This window comes from Triturus cristatus, unplaced genomic scaffold (assembly GCF_964204655.1).
Source record: "Triturus cristatus unplaced genomic scaffold, aTriCri1.1 SCAFFOLD_157, whole genome shotgun sequence".
Taxonomy (NCBI): Eukaryota; Metazoa; Chordata; class Amphibia; order Caudata; family Salamandridae; genus Triturus; species Triturus cristatus.
The window spans coordinates 1,943,674-1,970,139 of record NW_028188052.1 but is presented as its reverse complement, the minus strand read 5'-3'; the positions used below and the strand labels follow the sequence as shown (position 1 = coordinate 1,970,139).

Sequence of the window (26,466 nt, the reverse complement as noted above, 5' to 3'; positions counted from 1 at the left end):
TTCCCATCAAGAGTATGGAAGCCAGCATCATTGGGTGATGCCCTTTTGATAAACTGGTCAAACACATTTCTGTATGTTTTTCCACCATTACCACCGATTCCAAGATTTGTTGTTAAAACCTCACAAGAAATGCTGGGCAAAACTAATTTTCAGTTGATGCATCGGAGAATACATCAACCCAATTTGCTATCCTTGGATTTGGCTTCAGGGCTTCTGAGGCCATACAAAATGGACACCTGAACATACCTCAAGAATGTATGCATGAACTCAAAGTAGCAAAGGGTCCCTCCAAAAGAGCGACATATAATTTCAAATGGAATTAGGGTTGTCATATGGTGTTTGCTAAACAAAACCAATCTAATGTGTCAAGAAGATGTAATTGTACCTTACTAGTGGCACTAGGCAAAGTCAAAGATACTGTGTTCTTCAAGGAAAGTTCCCCTGGCTGCAATCACTTTAAGCAGAAAAGTCCCAAATCGAAAGTCCTTCTCAATTCCAGTGATTAAAGATTTTTGGGCAGGGTTGAAGTAAACATTCCTCCAAGACCGTAGCAGTTTCTCCCATGTGAACTAAATCTAGTTCTTTCTAAATTGATAACTCCTCCTTTTGAGCCTATCCAAATTGCAGCATCTGACTTAAAAAGTGACTTACTTGATAGCGATTACATCTGCTGACCTTCAAGCTTTATCTTTAACTGAGCCTTATACAATCTTCCATCATAATACAATTATATAAATAACCAGTCAAAAATTCTTAGCTATTGTGGTTTTGAATTTTCATATTAACCAGACAATTGCTCTTCCAGTTTTCTTCTCTAATCCTTCCACTCCTGCAGAGAGGTCACACTACTCTTTGGATGCTGGAAGAGTACAAAATAATTTTTAGATAGGACATAGGATATGAGGGACACTTAATGTGTAGCAGGTGTTTGCTGCAGCTACACATGCTATTCACACTCCTGCATCTAGTGTTGGGCTCGGACTCTACGACTTGTTTTTCTTAAAGAAGTCTTTTATTGCTGATGTGACATCGATACTCCTCTTTGAGAACGTGCATGTCCAACGGCTGTTAGATTGATTTTTTTTTTTCCATCCATCCAGTTCAGACGGATGGTGCCAAAGCTCTGTGCAACTTCGACTCCCCACGGCTTCTTGATACGATACAGACTCAGAATAGCTTCTGCTCAACGTTATGAGAATGCTACTCTGCCTCTACGTCAACCATTGGATTCTTATCCGATGAACTTCCTTTCAGGGCCGGTTTTAGGGTGGTGCGACCGGTGCCACCGCACTGGGTGCTGGCTTCCTGGGGGCGCCGTGTTTGAAAGTTAATTATGCTTTTGAAGCACCTGCTGCAGTGTTTCTTTCCCCCAGCAATTTCCAGGCCTCACATAAATGTCAAGATAACTCGTGTGATTAATTATCTTCCTGGAGAGAGATCAGCATTTTGTATAGTTGAGGTTTTGACTTAGGTGAAGTTAGTGCAGAGGGTTAATATGCCTGCTGCAAAGAACGTGTACCAAGTAGATTACAGTGTGTATGATGTAAACAGATCAGCAGGTTACTGCTTTCAAAAGAGACATCCTTTTGTTACTTGCAATTTATAACTTAAAGTCCTAATATAGAAGAGTGAGCTATTAACTTTCATCTTTGAACTGCATACACACTGCAAAGTATACATAATTAGAGCATTCATTAATGTTGCAAAAAGGGTTAATTTGGCTAGAAATCAATTCTTATTATTAAAGAAAACTCCCAACTATGCCGTTTCTTTTTTCGACTCTTTTGTGCTTCTCCACACCAAGCACTCTTAAACTATACTGCCTAGCAGTATGGATGACACGTGACTCCCACACTTTTAGTCCGTTGGCTTATGTAACATTTCCTATACACTGATTTACACAGGTATGATAGATTGTCTCTGTGTAATGTGTGTGTGATGCAAAGTGCTCGGACACCCTACACTGGTATGAGTGGCGCTATGTAACTAATTCAATGCATCTGAGAGAGTGTGGTTAGGGAGACTTGGTCACTGTTAAAGGGTGCTAGTGAGAGAATCCGTGGTGGAGGTGGTCATTGGGGGGGGGGCGCGCCAACAAACATTGTCGCACAGGGCGCCACCAGCACTAAAGCCGGCCTTTCACTGATTAAGGCGGCTTTGCCTCGTGTACTCCTTCCTCCGCACATGCTCTGCTCCAGTTAATGTAAGGTGAAAAAAAGACTCCTTAGGAAGTGCCCACAGTACAGTGTAAAGTGTGCATACTCGGATTAACAAGACTTCTGCAACCACTGCTTGTTGCCCGAGCACAGCGACCTAGACTGCACTGCCTGATGCCTGTTCAAAAATAAGAAAACTACGCTGTCGACGTGACCGACTTCTAGTTCATGACATGGGGATGGCAGCTTACGGGGGACGAGGACTTACCTGCTGTGACCCCTTGGGACAACTTGCCGGAGAGCCCGACCAGCCGTGTCAATTCAGCCTTCATTTTACAGAGTTATGTGAAAGAAGGAGACCTGGAAGTCTTGCAAAAACAGCTAGTCTGCACCAGCGATGACGAACTGCCTGCGGGACATAGCCGTCCAGGAAGGGATAGAGCTATAAGCGGGAAGAAAAGACCAACAAGAATTGTAGAAAAGGGAGACTGCGTCTGGAGAGGTCGCGACGAGCAACGATGGACGTAAAATGTTTTCAGGCTAACCGAAGGGGACAGGCACCTGAGAGCCTGAAGAAAAACCAAAGCGAAGAGATCCCCGACATCGTGTCTTACCGCACCACATATCCAGAGGGACATGGCTTAGCCAGGTGCGTATCCTTTTACTGGGGAAATGGGAAGCGGATGGCTTATTACAAGGAGACAGGCGGTTTGTAATAAGTAGGCGAGAGAAGAAAGAATCTGAGCAATTTTTTTTTTAAGTTCCATATTGGCAGACGGGCTCTTATTTTATTTCTCCAATCAACAATAGTGCTATGCATGTTCTTGCACACATGAAACACTCAAACATTTCACAATTACGCGAAGCTGCACTTTGCTGAGAGAAAGTTATGAATATTGGACACACCAGTTTTGTGGTGATGGTTCAATATCATTTCTCATGGGTTTTATCACTAACAAGTTTTCTCTGATACTCCCACATTTAGAAAAAGAAACCCCAAAGAAAACTTCCTTGGTATCCTCTTATCTCTGGCATTTTTCTTCTCTGAAGGTAGACGTCTGTTGGGAGGTCTAAAGTTGGAAGCACCTGAAAAGGAAGACGAAAATATTGTTATTTTGAAGTTTCCCTTATGTGTCACAAATAAAGGATTGTGAACTAGAAAACAACGTGTGCTCAGTCTTGACTTATGCTACCAATCACACAGCTGAAGCAAAATTCTCAGTAGATGATTAACAAGGTCTATATCGTGACGAGGAAGAAGAGGGCATTGCAGCTGAGGGTGGCATCATCTTGTGCAGCCTACATTACATCTCATCTGATGAATATGTTTCATTTGAAAAGTTGTAAGCTGACTGGGAGGAATGTGTACAGTGTGTTTGGTACCTCTAGTCTCTGTGAAATCAGCGAGTCAACCTATTTTAGGAGTCAAAACATATGACTCATTTTTGAAAACGTACGCAGAACTGCTTGGAAAGATTTCAGTTCACGTCTTGGGATGCTGAGTCAGTCATCTGCTCTTTTTGTTTTACTTGCTCTCTTATGACGTCTTTTCCGCTTTCTCTGCCACTGCAAGTTATTTTTTATTATTTGTTTTATTGTGTGTTAGCCACGGTTACGCATTTACTACTTTAATGCAAAATAACGCATTGGTTTTTCCGTAGTGGAAAGTCCCATAAATTAAGCCTTATTTGGTGGCGCAGTTGCCTATTACGTCCTCTGCATGTGATAGAGATCAGGGTGTGTATAATATTCCCACTACCAAGGATAGAGTAATCTCACAGTTACACGCACATACATTCATCATACGCTAGGGCCCATTTCACTAACATACGCTCAAATACTCTACCAGCAATAAACCTGTGGAAAGAAAACTTCTAGTCACCCTGCATCTATATCGAGGTCGATAAGACCTGGTTATTGAGACTGCCCTTAAACATAATCTAATCAATCTATACAATAATAATCAAAATAGGATACACAATAATTGACAAGAAATAATATCCAACACCATGTTCAAATTATATTGCTTTATCTAAAATTAGTCAAAATGGAAATCAATCAGAATAAATCATTTTTCTCATAGTTACCTATTCTAGCTAAATGTCAGAATAGGTCAGGACAAGTCTCTCGGCAAAGTCTCTCAAGACGAAGTCCCTTCAGCATCAATCCTCAGCAACGCAGATTCGGTACGCGGCAAAGGCAAATGGCAAGTGGCAAGTGGGTGGGGAGAACCCTCTCTAGGCTAACAATTTTTATAATAAATTGAACAAAGGAAAGATACATAGAAAAGTTGTAATGTCCGCTGGACCGCTGAGCAGAGCGAGAAGGAAAGGATGTAACATTGCTACATTTGAAAATCTCCTCTCAGGAAAAATCACAAAATAAAGACTACGGAACAGGAACCAAGAAACATAAATGTATCTAGTTAGTTCTACTTCTCCTCGGCAATGATACCATAGTTCAGAATCTTTCTCTAAGGCTCCTTTGTTTCCCAAGGCTGCCAAGGACGTTCCATTTCACTTGAAGATTACCCAGGCTGCTGCTGTCCTCACGGAAATTTTAGCAAGGCAAGCAAGGACTGTGGTCAGCTGACTTCAGGACCATATTCAGCAGGGCTCTCTCCCATCACGGTTTTCTACTTTCAAATCGAGGCCAGGCTTACAAAATCGGCCATCTTTGACTAGGCCACCATAGGCCACAATAGACCATCTCAATTAAAAGAAACAAAAACAACGTTACCACAGCATAGTGATTAAACAGTGTTAACCCCACTAAATACCCTTATGTGTATGTATCTATCTAGCACTCGCAACATAGAAAAGCTTTAATTCGGAAAGCGTTTTGTGCTCAAAAATAAACAGCACATAGCAACGTTTAAACATGAAAACACGCACGTTATTGTTAAACAGCACATTTATGCGTACCCACGTGTAACTCTCTCTTATTAGGACAAACGGATTGATTAATATAAACACACTTGCACAAGACAAATAATTAATTATTAGTAATTAATAAATTAATATGACAAATAGACATGCCAGAGCTTCAAAAACCAACGAATTTTCAAACAGAAAACTCTGCTCCAGCAATCCCCCCTTTGGTGATTTTATCACCAAATAAACCCCAAAAAAAAAATTAGTGAAAATTTAGTCCCATTTTAGGAGAAATCGGAAATGTCTTTTTCCCCTTACACAACATTACACACCAGTCACTCTTTCATCATCACTCTTTGTCTCTAAGTAAACACTCTCCCTCAATTCTTCCAATTCAATTTCTTGCGGTTCTCTTTTCAACCTCTTGTTTTTCTTCTCTTTATTCAATTTCTTCTTCCCTCCCCTGTTTTTACAACACACACACACTAATCTTATTATCAATAAAGCAACAATTATACAAGTTAAAGGAAACAATATTCTACCTATAATAGTACTACCTATTTTTGCAATAAAATCCTTAACAGCTATCATTTTATTAGCTATTTTAGTCCATAAATTCTCAGCTTCAAGTGGTACTAATTCTTCATGCAAATCAGTAATATTTTTGATATAGACCTTCAGGTCTTTGCTTTCATCTGGAATGTAAGTGCAACAATGTTGAACTTTCAGCATTCCACAGACTCCACCCTCCTTGGCCAATAGAATATCAAGGGCAAGTCGATTTTGCATAGACATGGCACGTACGGCACTTAATTCCGTATTCACCAAAAGAAACCCTCCAGCGGTATTTGTCGATAAGCGATCAACCACTGTGGACAGTTTCCGAATTCCATAAGCATTCAAAGAAATTCCCACTGCTGGAATCAAAACTCCAAAAATATCACCCACTATTTCAGACCAAGTTTCTCTCTTAAAACGCATTAGTAAATTAATATGTTCCACATCTCTTATCTTATCTATATGAAAAATCTTTGGAAAAACCAGGCCCACATAACACGTGCCATACCAATGGTCAGGCAACTTGTAATAAGCCTTGTTCCCACAAACATAGTACACTCCTGGAAAAATTGTATCTTCTCCACCTCTGAAACCCCAACCTGTTGCAATGAAGTATGTATCATGGCACTCACTAGTCCCAACAAAATATGTATCATATTGGGATTTCCTTCTTGTAATTCAAAGTTTACCCTTCTGTGGTGCATCTAAAGCTAAAGTTGGACTAGCCCCATTTTTCAACTCTTTTCCCATCTCAATGTCCCAAATTGTCTCACTCACTTTATATTTTCCTGCTTTCTCCTGCATGTTCAATCTCCTTTCCTCTACCATATCCAGGAAAGCTTTCTCCTCTCCTTTCAGACTGCAAGTTAAATTATTCTTAAAAATGTAATCTAATGTTAATCCTTTTTCTTCAATAAAAATTTCACCAAAAGTGTTAGCTTCTTAAGCTGGATTCAGCTCTTTGTTTATTGGCAAATGCCCAAAAATACTATCTCTGTTAGACATCTTATAATCTACTTTCCCTAACAAATAAAAAACACTACTTAAAATACTACAAGAAATACCATATGTAGCTGGTAAATGATGATAAGTAACACCCTCTGAAACGGATGCAGGTAATTGCATGCAAACGTAGCAATCCCTCACTTCCATTGTTTTCACATATTCATATAACAATTTTGAAAAAACATTACTAGAAAAGTTATTAATTGACCTATCTTTGTGTATGTAAGTATTACTAATTCTAATCGGAACTACTTTTTGCGAATTCTTCTCTACATTTGTCACATTCTCTGTATGCATCTCAAACTCAACTTTAAAAGTAACTAATAAAACTAAAACACCCCATAGAAGCATTAATAATCCAGTACAGCAGCAGCACATTCTACACCACCTTTTAAAGAAGGCACATCTATTTCGATTATCCTCTATGTTAGCCATTTTACTACTTTAATCTAGGCTCTACTACTCCACTACTGAAATTGGAACTCTTAAATTCTTCAACAATTCTTTTCAAATTTTCTCTTCAGTCTTTCCAAATGATCCTTTCGTTCACTTAATCCAAGTGAATCCTTCCTTTATTCAGTTTGGATACTTGTCATTCTTCACTTCAATTTCTTCAACATCACATTGTATTAGATCTCCAACATCAAAATCCTCAGTATCTGACTCTTCTCCAATGTCAGTCAAGAGTACTTTCAGAATTTCACCAGTATCTTCCTCAACCACTTCTCTCAAGATCTCTTCCGGATTATCTCGAGTCACTGCTTCTTCTTTTCCTTCTTCAGACAGTGCCACATAAGACCATTCCGGTGATCTGTACTTTTGGTTGGGTCTTCTTACTCTTTTTATTTCTACTGGTTCTTTTGATTCCTTTGATTCTTCTCCTTCAGCTTTTGAACTTTGACTCGATACTTCATTCACTTGTTCAGCTTTTGATGTATTTGCTCTTATTATTCTGTATCTCAGCCTCTTAACTCTGTTGTTAGGCCAACGATCTCCTTTTATCACCTTTTTCGGCTTTATTTCTTTATTACTTCTTTCTCCAATCCAAGTTCTCTTTCTCAGAACTCGACCCTCTGTTTGTTCATTCTCATCATCCAATTCTGTTTCAAGTGCCTTCTGTTTTCGTTTTCTAGCAGTTTTCTTCTTTTCCACAGATTCTTTCACCACTGTTTGAGATTTCCCTACTTCTGTCCCTCCTCGAGTCTCCGACACGCAATCTTCTTGCTGTCTACTTGTCCCTTCACCTAGCTCATCAAGAATGCTCCCTACACCTCCTCGGGGGTCTTCCGCAATCTTTCCCTCTCTATCTTCTTCTGACCATACTTCTTCAAGTATAATCTCAAGTGGTTCCTCAATCTCCTCCTCTTCTGATTCAGGAGTAGTCTCTGTGAAATTTCTCTTTTCTTTTCTTTTTCCTTCACTGCTTTTTGAAACTTCAGGCTCTCTTACAGAATCTGATCTTTTCTCTGATACTCGCAGTGGTTCATTCGAAGCTTTTCCTACTTCTTTCCCCACTGATTCTGTATCTTCATCATCACTGGAATCTGACTCTTCAAAATACTCTTTACCAGTCCCTTCTTTTGGGTTTGGAACTCTCAGAGTATGACTTGCATGTACCCAGTGTTTCACTCCAGCACACTTTACTGCAGTTGTCGTAGTCAGAATAACTTGTCTCGGCCTTCCCCACCTTGGAACCAAGCAATTTCTTCTTCTGTGTACCTTAATCCTCACCCAGTCTCCTGGACTCAGATCATGGGCTTGCTTCTTCTCAAGTGTGGTAGCTTCTTCTCCAACCTGGTGAAACACAGAATGAACTGCGTCAGCCAGGCCTTTACAGTAATCCAAAATCATGTCATCAGTTATTGTCACCAACTTATTGACAGGCACAAATGCATGGCGCATTGCACGTCCCATGATTATTTCGTGCGGACTCAAGCCAGTAGTTCTATCTGGAGTAGATCTAATAGTCATCAGCACTAGAGGTAAAACATCTGGCCATTTCATGCCAGTGGCTAAGCACATTTTTCCAATCCTGCTCTTGATTTTGCCATTAATCTGCTCAACCACACCAGAAGCCTCTGGTCGATATGCACAATGTAGCTTCTGCTGTATTTTCAATGCTTCACAAATCAAACCCATGAGTTCATTTTGAAAGTGTCCACCTCTATCAGACTCAACTGTTACTGGAAACCCGTACCTAGGAATCAACTCCCTTAACAGTAACTTTGCCACTGTAATTCCATCATTTCTTCTAGTCGGGTAAGCTTCCACCCACCTTGAAAACAAACAGACTACCACTAGAACATACCTCAGTCTGTTTACTTGGGGCATTTCAATGAAATCAATCTGCATTCTTGTAAAAGGACCTCCTTCTCTGCCTATTGTTCCCAGACTCACCACTGTCTTTTTCCCAGTGTTAAATTGCTGACAAACCAAACACCTTTGACAGATGCTTTCTGCAATTGTCCTGAACTTTGCATTGTACCAGGTTTGTTTAAATGACCTAACCATCGCATCCCTCCCCAAATGTCCCTGGCCATGATACATTCTTGCCATTGACGACAAAATGGAGTTAGGCATTACTGGTCTGCCATCTCTGTAGACCCAAACATGGTCTGTTTCTCTTGGAGCACATCCTGCCTTAATCCAATCTTTTTTCTCTTCCTCTCCTGCCTCATCTTGCAACTGTTTCACTTCATCCCATGTTTCTAAGACATTAGTAAACATCACAGAGAGAAAAGACATTTCCCCCTCTCGGTCCCGATTAATGGACTGATTTGTTTTGGCGCAGTATTGCGCAACATCATTTGCGTAACGGTTTCCAACCGTGATAAAATCTTCTCCTTGTCCATGGGCAGCACATTTTACAACTGCTAACTCCTTAGGCAGCTGTATCGCCTCAAGCAATTTACCAATCATTTCAGCATTCTTTATTGGAGTTCCACTCGATGTCAAGAAACCTCTTTGTAGCCAAAGCTGGCCAAAATCATGCACAACTCCAAATCCATACTGACTATCAGTCATCACAGTTGTCCTCAAATCTTTCCCAATTTCGCAAGCTTTTGTCAATGCCATCAATTCAGCAACTTGCGCAGATTTCACTCCTTTCAATGGTGATGCTTCCATGACCTCTGAAACTTTGCACACCGTATATGCTGCACATAACACACCATCATCATTTCTCAGGCATGATCCATCCACAAACAACACATGATCACTCTCATGCAAGGGAAGATCCCTTATGTCTGGTCTCGGTTTTGTACAGTACTCAAGCACATCCAAACAATCATGATCCTCTTCCATCCTTACACCCACGTTTTCAATATCCGGCAAGAGTGTCGCTGGATTCACATTCACACATCTTTCAAGAGTCACATTTGATGCTCCCAGAATCACTTTTTCATATTTAGTCAACCGACTATGTGACATGTACTGGGTTCTGCTTCTTTTCAAAAGAATTGCCACATTGTGAGGTACGAATACCCTTACAGGATATCCCATTATGATTCCCTCACTTTGTTCCAGACTTCTGCATGTTGCAGCCACAGATTTCAGACAACCTGGTAAACCCACAGCTACAGGGTCAAGTGTCGATGAGAAGTACGCAATAGGCCTTCTCAGTAATCCATGCTTCTGAATTAACACTGAAAGTGCACATCCATTTCTCTCACTGCAGTACAACTCAAACTCCTTTTCATAGTCAGGCATACCCAAAGCTGGAGCCTCACACATTTTACTTTTGAGCTCTTCAAATGCTGCCATTTGTTCTGCATCTAGATCCAATGGGTCTGTCATCTCACTTTTTGTCAGTTTAATCAGTGGCTTTGCTTTCAAAGAAAAATTAATTATCCACTGACGACAATAACCCACCATACCCAGGAACATTCTCACTTCCCTCTGAGTTTTTGGGGCTTTCATTTCTCTGATTATTCTGATCCTGTCATCCGTCACTTTTCTCAGACCCTTTTCAATATTGTGTCCAAGATAATGCACCTCTTTCTTGCAAAATTGCAATTTGGCTGGAGATACCTTTAACCCTCCATCTGCCAGATGATTCAGTAAAGCTATGGTATCTACTTCACAAGCTTCACGTGTCTTTGATGCCACAAGTAGGTCATCAATATACTGCACTAGTACTGAGCTCTCAGGCATGATCAAACTCTCCAACGATTTCTTCAATAACTGATTGAATATCGAAGGACTCTCCGTATACCCCTGTGGGATACGACACCATGCTAAAATACGCTGGCCAAACCTAAATGCAAAAATCGGCTGGCTATCATGATGTAATGGAATTGAAAAGAATGCATGACACAAATCAATTACTGTATACCACTCGGCATCATGTGGAATTTGATACAGGATCACTGATGGATTTGGCACGATAGGACAACATGCCACCACAATTTGATTAACTTTTCTCAAATCCTGTACGATCCTAAATTTCCCATTAGGCTTTTTTAGTCCCATTATCGGTGAATTACACGGACTACTCAGTAGTTCTCTCAGGACTCCCTGCTGAATCATTTTCTCAATTATAGGAGTTATTCCTTCAATTATTTCTGGTGTCATTTTGTATTGAGGAATGTTAGGATATGTAATTCCCTCTTTTACTGCAATTTTCACTGGATCTACATTATTCATCAATCCCACATCTTCTCCAGTAAAATCCCAAACTGTCCTTTTCACTGTGTCTCTCAGCTCTCGAGGCAAATCCTCCGGATTAAACACAGCAAATGCACCAATTAACTCACTTTCTCTATTCTCTAGAGTCACTCGGTACAAAACATCCTCATCTGGTGTCTCAAAGGCTATTCCATCCGGTGTACAAAAAATTGTGCAGTTCATCTTGCACAACAAGTCCCTACCTAACAGGTTCACTGGACTCGTGTCACAGACAATGAATCTGTGCATGTCTGAAAATTTCCCTATCTGTACTCTTACTGGTTCAGTAAGACGTGTTCTGATTTGCGTATTGGCTACACCAACTACTTGGATTGCTTCATCCGAGAGAGGAAGATTTCTAACATCTGTTGACCTGACAGTTGATCTTGTCGCACCTGTGTCTACCAAAAAAGACACTCTCCTCATTTATTTTCCCATCCACAAATGGTCCTGCCTGGTCTATTTCTAGAGTTGCACCAAGTATGCACTCTTCTTCCTCTCCTCGGCACCGTCAATAATCACCCTCAGATTCACTCCCTTCACTCTTTAACAAGTACTGTTGTACATAGTTTGAACGTCTTGGTTTATTTACCTGTTCATCATTGTAGAATCCTGAATCCTGATTATACTTTTGTAACCCTTTATTCTGCGGCAAGGGCGGTTTTGGCTCTTGACTCTGCTGTCTCACAACTTTCTGTTGTTGCTGCTGTTGATTATTTCCTTCATTCTGCACCTGTTGATTTAAGGATTTATTCTCATTACTCACTAATGGTGGATTAGGACACTCCGATCTCCAATGCCCCAATTGGCCACAGTTGTGACAAGGAAACTTTTTTTTCGCTTCCTCAAGACTTCCTTTTCCTTTCCCTGCATATCTAGGTCTATTCCCTGCATTGTTTCCTGGATTATTCGCCTGTTCCACTAACTGTGCTTCCTGTCTTTCCGCAACTTTCACTTGTGCCCACATTGCTTTCTCTTTCAGCTTTCTTTGTTTTGCTTCAATTTCATTACTGAAGTATTTCGCATGTCTCAGAATCTCATCTACTTTCTTACTCTGCCAATCCACTGTATGCTCACGAATTCTCTCACCAATTTCAGGTCTAAGGCCATATACAAATCTGTATACAAAATGACTCAAATCTTTGTCACCCAGGTGTTCATCTCCACTGAATTGTTTAAATGCTAGTATCAGCCTCTCGTAAAAAGCATGAACTGATTCTTTCGCTTCCTGTTGTGTTTGATCTATCTTTACCCAGTCTGTCTCTTTTGCAGGAACTTTACTCTTCAGGTATACCATCACCTGATCATACTTTCTCATTACCTCTGGATCTGGTGCCCCTGTTCTTGGGTCTCTTGGATATTCCTCAGTAGGCCAACTCACAACTATTTTACACTCAGTCCACAAGTCTGCTGGAACAATTATATCAAACAGACTATTCAGGTCAACCCACAGCACTTTTGACAATTTCACAAACCTATCTACCTGCCTATACCACTCAACGGGCTTTTCTCTCAATCGAGGGAAATCATTCGTAAATGATAAAATATCCTGTCTGGTCCATGGAACATGTACATATCCTCCTCCAGGTATTTCTCTCATAGGATAATTATCCACCGGTTTCTCTTTTTCTCTCACTGGAAATGCTGAATAAGTTGTTCTATCTTCAGCTTCCTCTCTTTTCTTATACCACCTATCCTTCCACTTTTCTACATCACCCCATCTTCGCAATAATGCTACCATTTCCTTAATCTGTCCTGTTCTACCAGTAGCATTCAAATTTTCAATATCCTTCTCTGTAAAATCCATCCTGTAGGTTTTTTGTAAAGCTTTCACTTTATCAATGTCAACTCCCTGCTCATTCGCTATTGCTCTTAACCTGTCATGTGTATTTCTTGCTCTCCAGGTAACACTCTTGCACATAAACATTAGTTCACCATCATGATGACTCTTCAGAATTTCTGTTGGAACTGTTCCTGTAACAAGCTCTTCTAGTTCTACACGCAACCTAGCCACGTCAATTACTTGTGAATCTTTATCCTTTTTCTGTAGAACTTTCATCCAATCATTCAAATCTTCAACTGTTATTTCAGCAGTTTTTCTCACTGGAACCACTCTCTTCTGCGGTTCTAAAATTGGCATCCCTGAACAACTAGCTTCACTAGCATCCAGTATTTCACTACATATGTCATGTCTTGGTTGTCTCAGGTCACTTCTTTCTGCTCTTTTGCCTGAATCTCCTGAAGGACCAACTGAATTTGTCAAATTATTTCCAACATATGGAATCACCAGTCCATTTTCACCTGTCCTCTGTTTGTCAAACACAGGCATAACCGGACCTATAGTTACAGGCACCGTAACAGCTTCCAGATTCTTCGTTAACTCCCTAATCTTCTCAGTCAACTCTGTTGTAGTTCTGGCTAATTGTCTGGCATTCTCATCAAGGTAGTGATCACTTCGTAACTCAGGTGTCTCATTTTCTGTCTCATTGACACAAACTGTATCTCTTATCGGAGAAACAACTGGTGTACTCTTATCCGGTTCCGGTCTATATGGGGATGGTCTCTTGTAAATCATGTCATTCAAGACCTCATCCTCATTAACTCCATATTTTCTCATTTCTGACTCAGGAACCCTTTCTGCTCCTCCTTCAACTGTTCTCATCGGATATAATCCCTCTGACATACTAACATCTCGCCACCTTTTTATTCGATCATGATGAGTCTCACGATCATGTCTCCTCCCAAACAAATACCTGTAGTACCCTCCAGATCTCTGTTTTTCTCGCTCATGTACTTCCTCTTCCCATTCCACTAAAGCCTCGAACTGTGTAGGTCTTGGTTTCGGGTCTAGACATAACATCTTTTCCCGTAAATTTCTCAACACGGCCAGATTAAATGAACCATGTTCTGGAAATGCTAGAACACCATCTTCTTTAGTATACCTAACCCAATTCTCCAACCATATACAGGTATGAAACCCATATTTCGCAGCCATGAAGGATGCAGGTGTTTTCGTTGGAGGTAACAACTCACCCTCTCTCGTTTTAACATCTTTATCCTTGTTAAACCACTTTTTAATTTTACCAAAAAATGTTTTCTTCTTTTTCTCTTCTTGGTAATACATTTTAGCGTTTACCAAAACTCTCTACTCTTTCCGTATTATAAATATACAATACGAATTTTCAACCAATAGCAGCACGACTCACACCAACGCACCAATCCTGAAGCGTCTACGTCACTAAATAGCTCTTCCAATCCTTGCGCGGCTCACACCAACGCACCAATCCTAGCGCGAACACTATTCTGATCTACTATCCAATCAGAGCGCGGTCTTTCTGACGTCAACAGTCGCTGCAGTCACTGGTCTCCTGTCTTCTGTCACTCGTCTACCCCTCCTTTACAAAATCTTTTCAGTAGACTTTGTGTCAAAATTTCTACAAAATCTATTAGTTACAACATAAAAACATCTCCATTGTCTGCTTCGCTAACCACAGAATAGTAAAAGAGAGTCTATTTCACAAGAACCTCTCGTTGACACAGTAGCACATCCCTCTACTCTGCCCTTCTAACATACATTCATTAACTGTTTCCTCTAGGACTTGTCCAAAGAGTCTTACAGTCAACTAAATATACGAACATTCACGCACATTCATACAAGAAAATATAGTACATACACACAGAATCCTGCTTCCCGAGAACAGCGAACAATCTGCTCCACTACAGAATTATAACATACATCAACTAAACAGTTTCCTCTGCCCAGTTTCTCAAACAAGCTCAGAGAATACCTATTACTTCTCCCGCGATAAGCTTTAACGGTAATCCTTACGGATCCCTGGGACTTAAGACCAGAGTTTCACAGATAACCTTCACTATCATACACACTCCTTATATACCAGAAATATCTAATAGTAACATACGACAATGTCACTGATTCCGAACCCAGACAATGTGACGCGCAACTTCAATTGTCACACGTTATTCCTTACAATTCCGTCTTTCCCGAGAGCAGCATATACTTCCCTCTGCCCTACTACGGAACTGCTACCAGCTCCCAAGTTCCAGAAGCACTACATATAACTCAACATTACGACTCCAACATATAGTATTAGTACATATACCAACATCAACCAATAATCAATAATCAATAAGCTAATGTACAAGCAATCTTATCAGATCAAGACAATCATCAATAACCATCCTACTCTGCTACCAGGAAATTGATAGAGATCAGGGTGTGTATAATATTCCCACTACCACAGATAGAGTAATCTCAGTTACACGCACATACATTCATCATACGCTAGGGCCCATTTCACTAACATACGCTCAAATACTCTACCAGCAATAAACCTGTGGAAAGAAAACTTCTAGTCACCCTGCATCTATATCGAGGTCGATAAGACCTGGTTATTGAGACTGCCCTTAAACATAATCTAATCAATCTATACAATAATAATCAAAATAGGATACACAATAATTGACAAGAAATAATATCCAACACCACAAGTCTCTCGGCAAAGTCTCTCAAGACGAAGTCCCTTCAGCATCAATCCTCAGCAACGCAGATTCGGTACGCGGCAAAGGCAAATGGCAAGTGGCAAGTGGGTGGGGAGAACCCTCTCTAGGCTAACAATTTTTATAATAAATTGAACAAAGGAAAGATACATAGAAAAGTTGTAATGTCCGCTGGACCGCTGAGCAGAGCGAGAAGGAAAGGATGTAACATTGCTACATTTGAAAATCTCCGCTCAGGAAAAATCACAAAATAAAGGCTACGGAACAGGAACCAAGAAACATAAATGTATCTAGTTAGTTCTACTTCTCCTCGGCAATGATACCATAGTTCAGAATCTTTCTCTAAGGCTCCTTTGTTTCCCAAGGCTGCCAAGGACGTTCCATTTCACTTGAAGATTACCCAGGCTGCTGCTGTCCTCACGGAAATTTTAGCAAGGCAAGCAAGGACTGTGGTCAGCTGACTTCAGGACCATATTCAGCAGGGCTCTCTCCCATCACGGTTTTCTACTTTCAAATCGAGGCCAGGCTTACAAAATCGGCCATCTTTGACTAGGCCACCATAGGCCACAATAGACCATCTTAATTAAAAGAAACAAAAACAACGTTACCACAGCATAGTGATTAAACAGTGTTAACCCCACTAATACCCTTATGTGTATGTATCTATCTAGCACTCGCAACATAGAAAAGCATTAATTCGGAAAGCGTTTTGTGCTCAAAAATAAACAGCACATAGCAACGTTTAAACATGAAAAACGCACGTTATTGTTAAACAGCACATTTATGCGTACCCACGTGTAACTCTCTCTTATTAGGACAAACGGATTGATTAATATAAACACACTTGCACAAGACAAATAATTAATTATTAGTAATTAATAAATTAATATGGCAAATAGACATGCCAGAGCTTCAAAAACCAACGAATTTTCAAACAGAAAACTCTGCTCCAGCACATGTGCCAGAGTTTAAACATGTTGGTCACAGGTTCGAACCCTGCGAGTCAGCTGGAACATTCGTCATCTTTCTGACGTTTATAAAACAAGCAAAATTGAGTTCTAAAACAACAAAATGGGTAGGAGTACTGGATGCTTTGTTACGTTTTATACATCGTAAGTTCATACCTCTAGCACTTAATGGAGAACGACTTTTTGGAGTAAACTTTACTGAAGTGAACGGGAAGCCTAAAAGACATGAATTGAAGACCGATAGGCCGGGCAATACCTTAAATAGGAAAGTAGCAGGAGCATGCCCCAGCTCTTCCTGGCGCTACATACTCTCGCACCAATCCACACGCGCCCCCTTCCCAAAATTTCAGCCCGTTCACCACTTAATATCCATAAACCACCATGTGCAACACACGAACACCTACCCAACCACAACCACCTAGAAGCCATTTTCTACATCCTTCGTAGTCTGTTCTTTCCACCTACGTATACCCATGGTGCATGATCTCGCATGCGGAAGGGTAAAATACCTGCCAAGTTTTCAGCATACTCATGTGGGACATTTCCATAATGTCAATGTAACATTTAATTGCCACATGCGTGACACTTTGTGTGACACTTTACAATGAGTGAAAGAAGCAGTTATGTTCTTGTAATCAGCCAGAGTTTATGTAATCATGCTTTTCATTTGGTGCCCAGAATAATGTTGTAGGGGGTGCTCAGAGATATGGGGATTCCCCCCTACCTTCTGAACATACTTATGAGATTGCATGAAGGTAATTTTGCCCAGGTAAGGTGTGGGAAAGGAGGTGACCCGACTCCCCGATTTCTGGTTGACAGGGGAGTAAGGCAGGGGTGTGTGCTTGCCCCTACCCTGTTTTGCCTCTGTCACTGCACTGGTTTCCCAACTGACGGAGGTTAAGGATAATGATGCCCCAAAATTGGCAGGTACCAGGGTGCCTGCAATGATGTTTGCAGGGGACACCCTTCTACTGTCAAAATCTCAGATGGGCCTACAGAGGGTTTTAGACAGCTTTGCCACTTTCTGCAAGAACAGGGGGTTAGAGATGAATACTCTGAAGACAAAGTTTATGTCTCCCACTAAGACAACCCGTCCTAAACCCAGTCTGGAGGGTATCGTGCTGGAAAGGGTGTCGGTGTTTGAATATTTAGGGGTTACCCTGACGGAAAATATGGAGTGGGGCCCACAAATTGCCAAAGCCAAGCTCAGGCTTGCCCAGACCACTGGAGGAATTGCAAGATTACTGAGAAACTCATTCTCAAAACCCGCTTGGCCTATAGTAGACATCTATAAAGGTGCAGACCAGGGCTGCGGTAATGTATGGGGCGGAACTTTGGGGGTATTGCTGTTCTGGAGTAGTGAGCAAAGTTAAAAATAATTTTATGAGGCAGATCTTGGGCCTCCCCTCTAGTAATCCTCTTATTCCCTTGCGGATGGATTTAGGAATTAGACCTATTGGGGAGGAGTTGGGCCCTAGACCCCTAACTTTTTGGCGCAGACTATGGGTAACCCCGGAACTGGCAACTTATAGAGCAGAATTAAGAGATATTGAGTTTCCCGGAAGCAGCACAAATCTCCTCTTTGCACATATAAAAGAAGAATGCAATAGGTTGGGAAAACCAACAGTGGAGCAACCCAGAGGAAGCATGTTCTGCAATTTCGCGCATAGAAGTGGTAAAAGTCTACTGATTGAGCAACCTAGCTGCTGTACAGGGGTGTTCGTCCACAGGCCAGTTGACGGTCCAATTGTTACTCCTGAAAGATGACTATGGAATAGAACCCTTTTTGGATGACATCCAGCCATTTTTGGCAAGGAATCTTTACGTCCAGTTTCGACTGGGCACCTTGCCGCTCCGTGTCTTTTTAAGTAAATGGTCAAACTCTGCTCTGTGAGAGTGCCCAGCTTGTAATTGGGAGGAAGAGTCGAAACTTCTTGTCCTTTTCTTTTGTCCTGGCTATAAAACAGCGAGGAAGCGCTGGCTTCTCCAAATCTGTAGGAACTGAGGGTTTGTACACTGTGCAGAGGCATTTAGAGTTCTGAAGTCTCATACTCTCAAGCCCATTGTTTTTGCTGTTACACTATTTTTGATTACAATGTGACGCAGGCGCTGGACTTTTGTAAAATCGTTAGCCCAGCTGTAAGCAGCATATTTTCCCTAATTTTTCTAGGGTTCAATTGTTTTTACTGTCTTTTAACCTCAAGATGAAATTAGTTTTTATTCTTTTAATAAATGTATACATTTTTTATTTATTTGCTAGTTTACGATGCAATTTTAATCCAATCACCAATGTATGAGTATTCACAAGATTTGTAATGATGCTGAAAACTATTCTCTTGCTGACAGGGAGCCAGTGCAGGTCTCTCAGGTGTCTGGTGATGGGGCTGTGCCGGGGGATGTCCAGGATGAGTCGTGCGGAGGCGTTCTGGATTCGCTGGAGTCTTTTTTGAAGTTTGGCTGTGGTTCCGGCGTAGAGGGTGTTCCCGTAGTCCAGTCGGCTGGTGACGAGTGCCTGGGTGACGGTCTTCCTGGTTTCGGTGGGGCAATCTTAGCTGTCAAATGCTTTTCTAACAGTCTACCACCATCAGGAGGCCCAGGACGTTTTTTGCTGGCCTTTCTCCACTAAAAGATGAATGTTCCTGCCTACCCCAGATAAATTCAACTTGATTGGATTCTATCAGAAATTGCACTACCTTGCCAAACCTGTTTCTGAACACTTGGTAAAATAAAAAATGCAATTTGTAGTGGCATTTAGTAATGTGACGTGTGTGTAATATTTGTAATGTGGGAAGTCATTTGTGCATGAATAATGGACCTGTTTCTCCTTCCTTTTACCACTTTGAGATGGTGGTAGATTAGCGCCTGCATTGGCTGAGTATTGGGAGATGCCAGTCAGGGTGAGGGTGAGAGGTTATAGGGGGAGGGGGTAGTCATCCATGCTTCTGATCCCTGCAATAGGAATGCGTAGGGCAAGGTTTGGGCTGCGCTTGTGCTTGCAGCTCCTGCTTGCCCCCTTCCGATTTTTCTGGTTGGATGTTTTGGCAAGTCAAATTGTCCAGTATTCTTCCACCTGTAAATTCTGGGTGCGGTAACATTGGACCCTTTGTACTCTGGAGGAATGATGTTCCACCAGGCAATACAGCTTTGCCTAACTCTTAATCAGAGCCTTAGTTGGCCTTCTGTGATAATTTTCCTGCACCCTGCACTGGTTTGCTCTTGGTTGTCGTCCTCCTTCCTTTTCATCAGTTCCTTAGCCTTTTGTATCCTTGGAGTTCCCCCAGTCACCTCCAATAAAACGTTGAACAGGGACATGCGTGGTTCAGTGGGCCCCTATTGTAATTGCAATTATATAGCACTTACTACCCCTGTCGAGGCGTTGAATCGCTTTTTTGGCGAGTGGCACGCTACTCCAGAACCCATAAAGGATTAGTGTTGAATTAGTACAGTGAAATCTGAAAGTAATTTGAGTGGATTTGTTAGTTATTTGGATTGAGAAGGATAGCGGAGGGATAAAAGAGGGAAAAAGGTTTGCAGTTATATGAATGAATGAATGAATGAATGATAACATTTATAAAGCGCAGGCTTTCACTCCAATGGAGCATCTTGGCGCTTGCTTGCTTGCTTGCTACCCCTGATGAAGTGTTAGATGTCAGTAAACATTCGAATCGGTCGAAATCAGGAAGTGTCGGCCGCCATTTTGTCTCTCGCAGTCTGAGGCAGTGAAAAACAAAGGTGGAGAACGTGAAAAGGGGGCAGGGTGGACAGTTCCTGACACCCTAGCCTTTGTCAGGGGGTCACTGAAGGACTCCCAAGGGCGAAAAAAACATTTATTTTTTTGACGAAAAAGCGCGGGGTGCGTGCACCGTGCGCGCACGGCACGCACATTGCATCATGGGCGCTCGGTGCGCGAAGCGCACCGAGTGCCCACAGCGCACGCACGGTGCGCGCACGGTGAAAAATCTGAAAAAAAAAATATATTAATAAATACATAACTTAACATTTAAAAAAACGTACGAATTCAATTAAAAAAACCATAGGTTTCACACACGTTATAGTTAGGAATTAGCATTTAAAAAAAACCTTGCAAATTCCCTTAAAAAACCATAGGTTTCACACATGTTATAGTTAGCTGGACATTTCCCTCGTAAAAAACCAATGAAATTCCCCCGTTATAGTTAGTGCAGGCAACTATAACTCACGCGACCGCAATCCTCTGCTGATGACGTCAGATATTACATCACTGATTACATATGTGTCTTTCTGAAAAATAAATATTTGTAATATATGTATAGCTAAAGATTAATGGAAGAAGACATGGGTAAATAGGTGTCTAAATACAGTGATGTAATATCTGACGTCATCAGCAGAGGATTGCGGTCGCGTGAGTTATAGTTGCCTGCACTAACTATAACGGGGGAATTTCATTGGTTTTTTACGAGGGAAATGTCCAGCTAACTATAACATGTGTGAAACCTATGGTTTTTTAAGTGAATATATATATAGATATTATCTACTGGCGGTTGCCAGTAGATAGTTATAGTTAGGACCGTGTTTCCATAGGAAATCCGCAACATTCTATTTGGAATAACTTTGGCGCCGATTGACGAATCCTCACGAAATTTTCAAAATAGGTGGGGCGCTCCCATCCGCTTGTACCCTGAAGGTCTCGGGGGGATTCGTCAAGCGGGGGCTGAGAAAAAAGGGGGGTCCCAAAACGCGTTTTTCCCATGCAATTTTCCATAGGGACCTTTAGTCCAAGGTACAGCCCAAACGGCTGAACAGAATTACTTTAAATTTGGCAAAGAGGTAGTCCTCAGGTCAGGGATGTGCCTTTTGCATATCAGGTGTCAATCCGTTCAGTAGTTCCTGAGAAAATCAAAAGTAAAATCATATATATATCTGGGCGGAGCCTAACCACACATCTCATCGTGAGATCTGATTGGCTGTCAGCACTTCATCCAAGAAGTGTTGGCAGCCATCTTGGGACCAATATACATGATAGCACCTCATTAAAAAGCCTTGTAGTTAATAGAAGATTTTAAGACTTTAGTTACATTATAAATCATTTGTTGATGGTACCATACTCATTTTAGGAATTGTTGTGTGTTCTAAGGTGATTTTACCATGTGAAAAAGCCTTCTGCTGTGATATCATGAATCATGTTTGAGAGAAAACTATTTTCTCATGCTTTTCCCACAGAGGTTTGTAAGGTGATCAATAAGCTAAACAGAGCATATTTTCTGTAAATTCACATTATCTTTCTCAGTCATGGGAGAATGAAGTCTGACATTCTCAGTAAAACATGTACATCCAACAAGGGCAGAGACTGTCAGTTGATTCCTTTGTGTTCTACTGCAGCTTCCCAGAGTGTTCTAAATAACAACTAGAGTGCTAACAGTCCTACTTATGACAAAAGTATGGCACACCTGAAGCCATCTTGGTTGGAATAAAGTGGTAACTCTTAAAACATTTAATTTAAAAAGGAACAAAATGAGGGGGTTTATTGTGCCATAGAAAGTATGATTAGTGCTGCAGAAAGAAAAGTTAGGGCACATTTTGAGTGACTTCTCAAATCCTCTTCTATTTCATTAAAACATTCTGACATGCAGACTGAAACATGCACTTTCAATACCAGCAGCAGACTTCCCTGGTGAGCAGTAGCTTTACTACAGCGATCTAATAAGCAACTAGAGTGCTAACATTCTGAATTTATGGCAAATGCGTGACACATCTGAATGCCTTCTTGATGGAATCAAAGTAAAAAACTGAAAGTTTTTCCTACTGAGGAGACTGTAGTAAATTAGGAAACATCATAACAAATAAGTCTCCCAAGATGGCCACCAGAGACAAAAGAGCCCAAATGCAGCACAAATATCCCCCAGATGTAGCCCACATGTAGCCCAATGACAGAAGTGTGCAAAACACTTATTTTTTGTGTATTTGCAGTTTTATATAGTGCAGACTTGTCAGGTATTGGAGTGCTTTACATGAGCATTGGTTACATCACACAAGATCAAATTCATTCTGGTTGTAGACATGGGGAGATTAAGTGATTTGACTAGAATCACAGAATGTTGAGCTGAAGCAGAAACTCCAACCTGGTTCCCCAGTTGCAAAGTCTGCAGCTCTGGAAGTAACACCACATCCTCTCCCCTAGGTGCAACATTTAATCAAGTGGTCAACTGGATAAAAAAACATAAAGATTACAAATAATTTAAAAGTTCTTTGTCGCTATTTGAAAACTCAGAAAATATGTACTCATTTTAGTTTTTTAGAGCACTAACCATAATTTTGATGCAAATAAGACCCTCTCATATATGTAATTTCTAAAGGAAATACTCTAGGTATTACAGTTTTGATTACATCAAGATGATGTCAGGCGTTCCACACTTTTGTAATAAATATAGAATGTTAGCAATCTAGTTGTTCATTGGGATACTGTTGAGAGGCAGAGGCCAGGGGCACGGACTCTGAAAATTGAAGGCAGGTAGGAGAGTGCAGAGGCAACAATTTGACCACACTGGGCAGGCAGGAAGGGCAGTGGCAGCACAACAGACTATGGAGGGCAGTGGAAAGGGGGGCAGGGGCAACAAACCAACAATACAGGACTGGCAAGAGAGGCTGTGGCAATATAATAGACCATTGTGGGTAGAAGGAAGAGGCAGTGGTAGTACAACCATACATGCCAACAGACCCGTTTCAGCCAGGAAACGTCCAATGTTTTTAAGCTCAAATGGGCTTTACTTGATCTGTCTCCTGTCTACAATCTCCTCTTTTTTAATGTAACTCAAAGGGGAAAATCAATACCCCAGTTTTTTTTCAAAATCTCCCTCTTACCAAGTTCAAAATGTTTGCAAGTATGGTACATTGGATCATGGTAGGCAGGAGGAATTGGGGTAGGGACATGGACTCGGATAACAGAGGACAGGAGGGACATGGAGAGGTGCACCAAACTGACCCTACAGCGCAGGCATCAGGGAGTGCAGCACAACAATCCATGTAAAGCAATAGGGAGGGACAGGACCATGCACATGGACAACAGAGAACAGAGGGGAAAGAGGCAATGGTAGCTAGCTGACCATAATGGACAGACAGGAGAGAAAGCTGCAGCATAACAGACCATAAAGGGCAGGAGGGACGGATCAGGGGCATTACAATGGAACAGGCAAGCCAGGAGGGAGGGAATAGGGGTCTGCACATGGAAAAAGAGGGCTGGGGCAAGGGGGCAGGGCAGGAGCAGCAAGATGACCATGGAGGCCAGGCAGTATGGGCACTAGAAACAAGACACACCATGGAGAGCAACAATGAGACTATGATGTCATACACACAAACCATGGAGGGAAGGTGGGAGGGGGCAGGGGCAGCTAGCTGACCACACAGGGAAGGTGGAAGGGGCCATTGCAATACAGAAGACCATGCATGGCAAGCAGGAGGGTTAGTGGCAGCACAATGGCTATGATGGGCAAGAAGGAGGTTGCAGGGGCATGCACAAAGGACCATGGAGGATAGACGGGAGGGTCAGGACCTGGGCACAGACAAGAGAGTTCAGGGGAAGGAGCCTCACAACAGACCGCACGGGGCAGGCAGGAGGAGCAGTTGCAGCACAACAGACCAGGGAGGGCAGAAGGGTGTGGCAGTAAAATGGACCATGGAGGACAGGAGGAAGGGGATAGGGGCATGGCATGTGGACAGGCAGGGTGGAGGTGGCAGGGACAGGTTACAGTCATCTGACAATGCTAGGCAGGTGGGAGGGAAGTGGCAGCTCAACAGAACACGCAGAGTAGATAGGAGTGGCAGGTCCATGGGATGGAGCAGGGGCATGCACAAAGACATCAGATGGCAGGGGAAAGGAGAATAGGGGCAGCAAGCTAAGCACAGAGGCTAAGCAGGAGGTCAATGATGGGCCATAGAATTGGGCAATGGAGGGCAGGAGGAGTGGACTGGTACATCATGCTAAATGGAGGGCAGTGGCAGCACATCAGACCATGCATGGCAGGAGGGAGGAGGCTAGTCCATGGATTCAGACAGCAGAGGATAGGGAGGAGGTGGATGGGGCAGCAAGCTAACTGTTCAGAGAAGGTGGGTATTAGGAACTTTATTGTTTTTTAAATGTGTGTCTGTGCGAACTACTTAAAATATGAACAAGTATGCAGCATAATCTCACTTTTATTCAGGAAGAAGAGGACGTTTGTGACTGTGACTCCGGGCTCACTTGGCAGAAACACCCCCTGACCCTCCACCCCCCATCGCAAAATGTAATGTCCGTGAAAAGGGGCGGTGGACGCAGTGTTATATAGAACATAGTCCTGAGAGCACGATTGAAAATGAAAAGTAGATATAGTATATGGTATAAACTATTCACCAAAAAGAGTGATATAAGATGAACCGGGGCGTGAAATATAATATGCAATACATTGTGCGCAATGACAGATTCATTGGAGAGCGCGAGATAGCACAGGCACTAGCTCGTGCTATGCGATATGCGCCTTGGAGTGTAATATGCACAGGGCAGTGTTGTGTAACCTAACTAGTCTCTAAAGTTGTAATATAAAATATGTGCTGGGGAGTGTAACGTTGCATATGCACTGTGACAAAGATATGGATCCCAGATCTGTAATATGTATGGCATAGCGCTGTGCGTTATAACATAGGCATCGAGGAAGGCACGTTAGATGGGGCAATATAACCCGTGCGTAGGCAAGTGTGGCACGACATATTCACAGGGTGGTGTTACAGTGCACATGCGCTAGAGAGTGTCATAGCATATGCACTAGCTGGTGGAATACAACACAGAGGTGTGAGGCACTCGGCGGGCACTGGTGGGTGTAACACAGCATTAAGCTCAGCCAGGAGCACACTGTGACTCTCAAGTGAGGTTCGTCTCCTTTCCAGAGAGTAAAATAAAAAGTATTACACATCCGGCGGTGGATGTGTGTTTTAGTAACCGTGAGGGGGGTTTCTTGCATAGTTTGGTCGAATTTTTGTGGAATCCCCTTTGAATGGCTTGGTGTGTGTGTGTATATTAAATGTGCCCGTCAATAGCTACCCATGTTTGTATAAATAAACGACAAGGGTGTCTACTTGGAGAGTATCCACCGGTGGGGGCGCCGGGATTAGGCAAGGTAGGGCGCCAGACACGTCAGAGCTTCACTAGCGGTGTAAATACATTCCATGTGGATTCATTCTTTGCATAGTTGCCTTTTAATGATTATCACGCAAATCGTCATGGTGATAGGTACATACGGTTTGTCCAGCATGTCCTAAGTGTTTCTATAAATATATATATTTTTTTAAATAATAAAAAACAAAGGCCGGCCCTGGGGGATTGGGTCCCCGGGGCCATAAGTGGCCTGAGGAGGGGGGCAACGCAGCCCCCTCCTAAAGAATAAAAAAAAAAATAAAGGCCTTGACTCGGGGGTTGGGGTCCCCGGGGCCGATTAAGGCCTTGGGAGGGCCAAATTTTTTTTTTTTAAACAAAAAAATTAGGGTGCAGGCCCTGGGGGATGGGGTCCCCAGGGCCAGTAAATTAGAAAAAGAAGGGGGGCTACACAGCCCTCCTTCTTAAAAAAATAAATAAAAGACTGGCCTCGTGCTGGAGGCCTCGCCCCCTCCTAGCAGCACTCTGCAAATGCACCCCCTGGCCAGTTGTAAGTTGGGGAATTAATTCCCCTTCAATACTGAGGGTCCCTGAGGGCCAACTAGCCCAACAGGTATCTCCAGTAT

General features: G+C 42.1%; 1 long non-coding RNA gene across 1 annotated transcript in view; it reads left to right on the top strand.

The window, feature by feature from the left end:
• The window catches only part of LOC146769614 (uncharacterized), a 144,746-nt gene extending 125,401 nt beyond the window's left edge, over positions 1 to 19,345 (top strand). Inside the window, exon 3 of the long non-coding RNA XR_014976119.1 lies at positions 19,090 to 19,345. This is a non-coding gene — a long non-coding RNA (uncharacterized LOC146769614). The remainder of the gene's footprint in view (positions 1 to 19,089) is intronic.
• Positions 19,346 to 26,466: the final 7,121 nt, after the last annotated feature.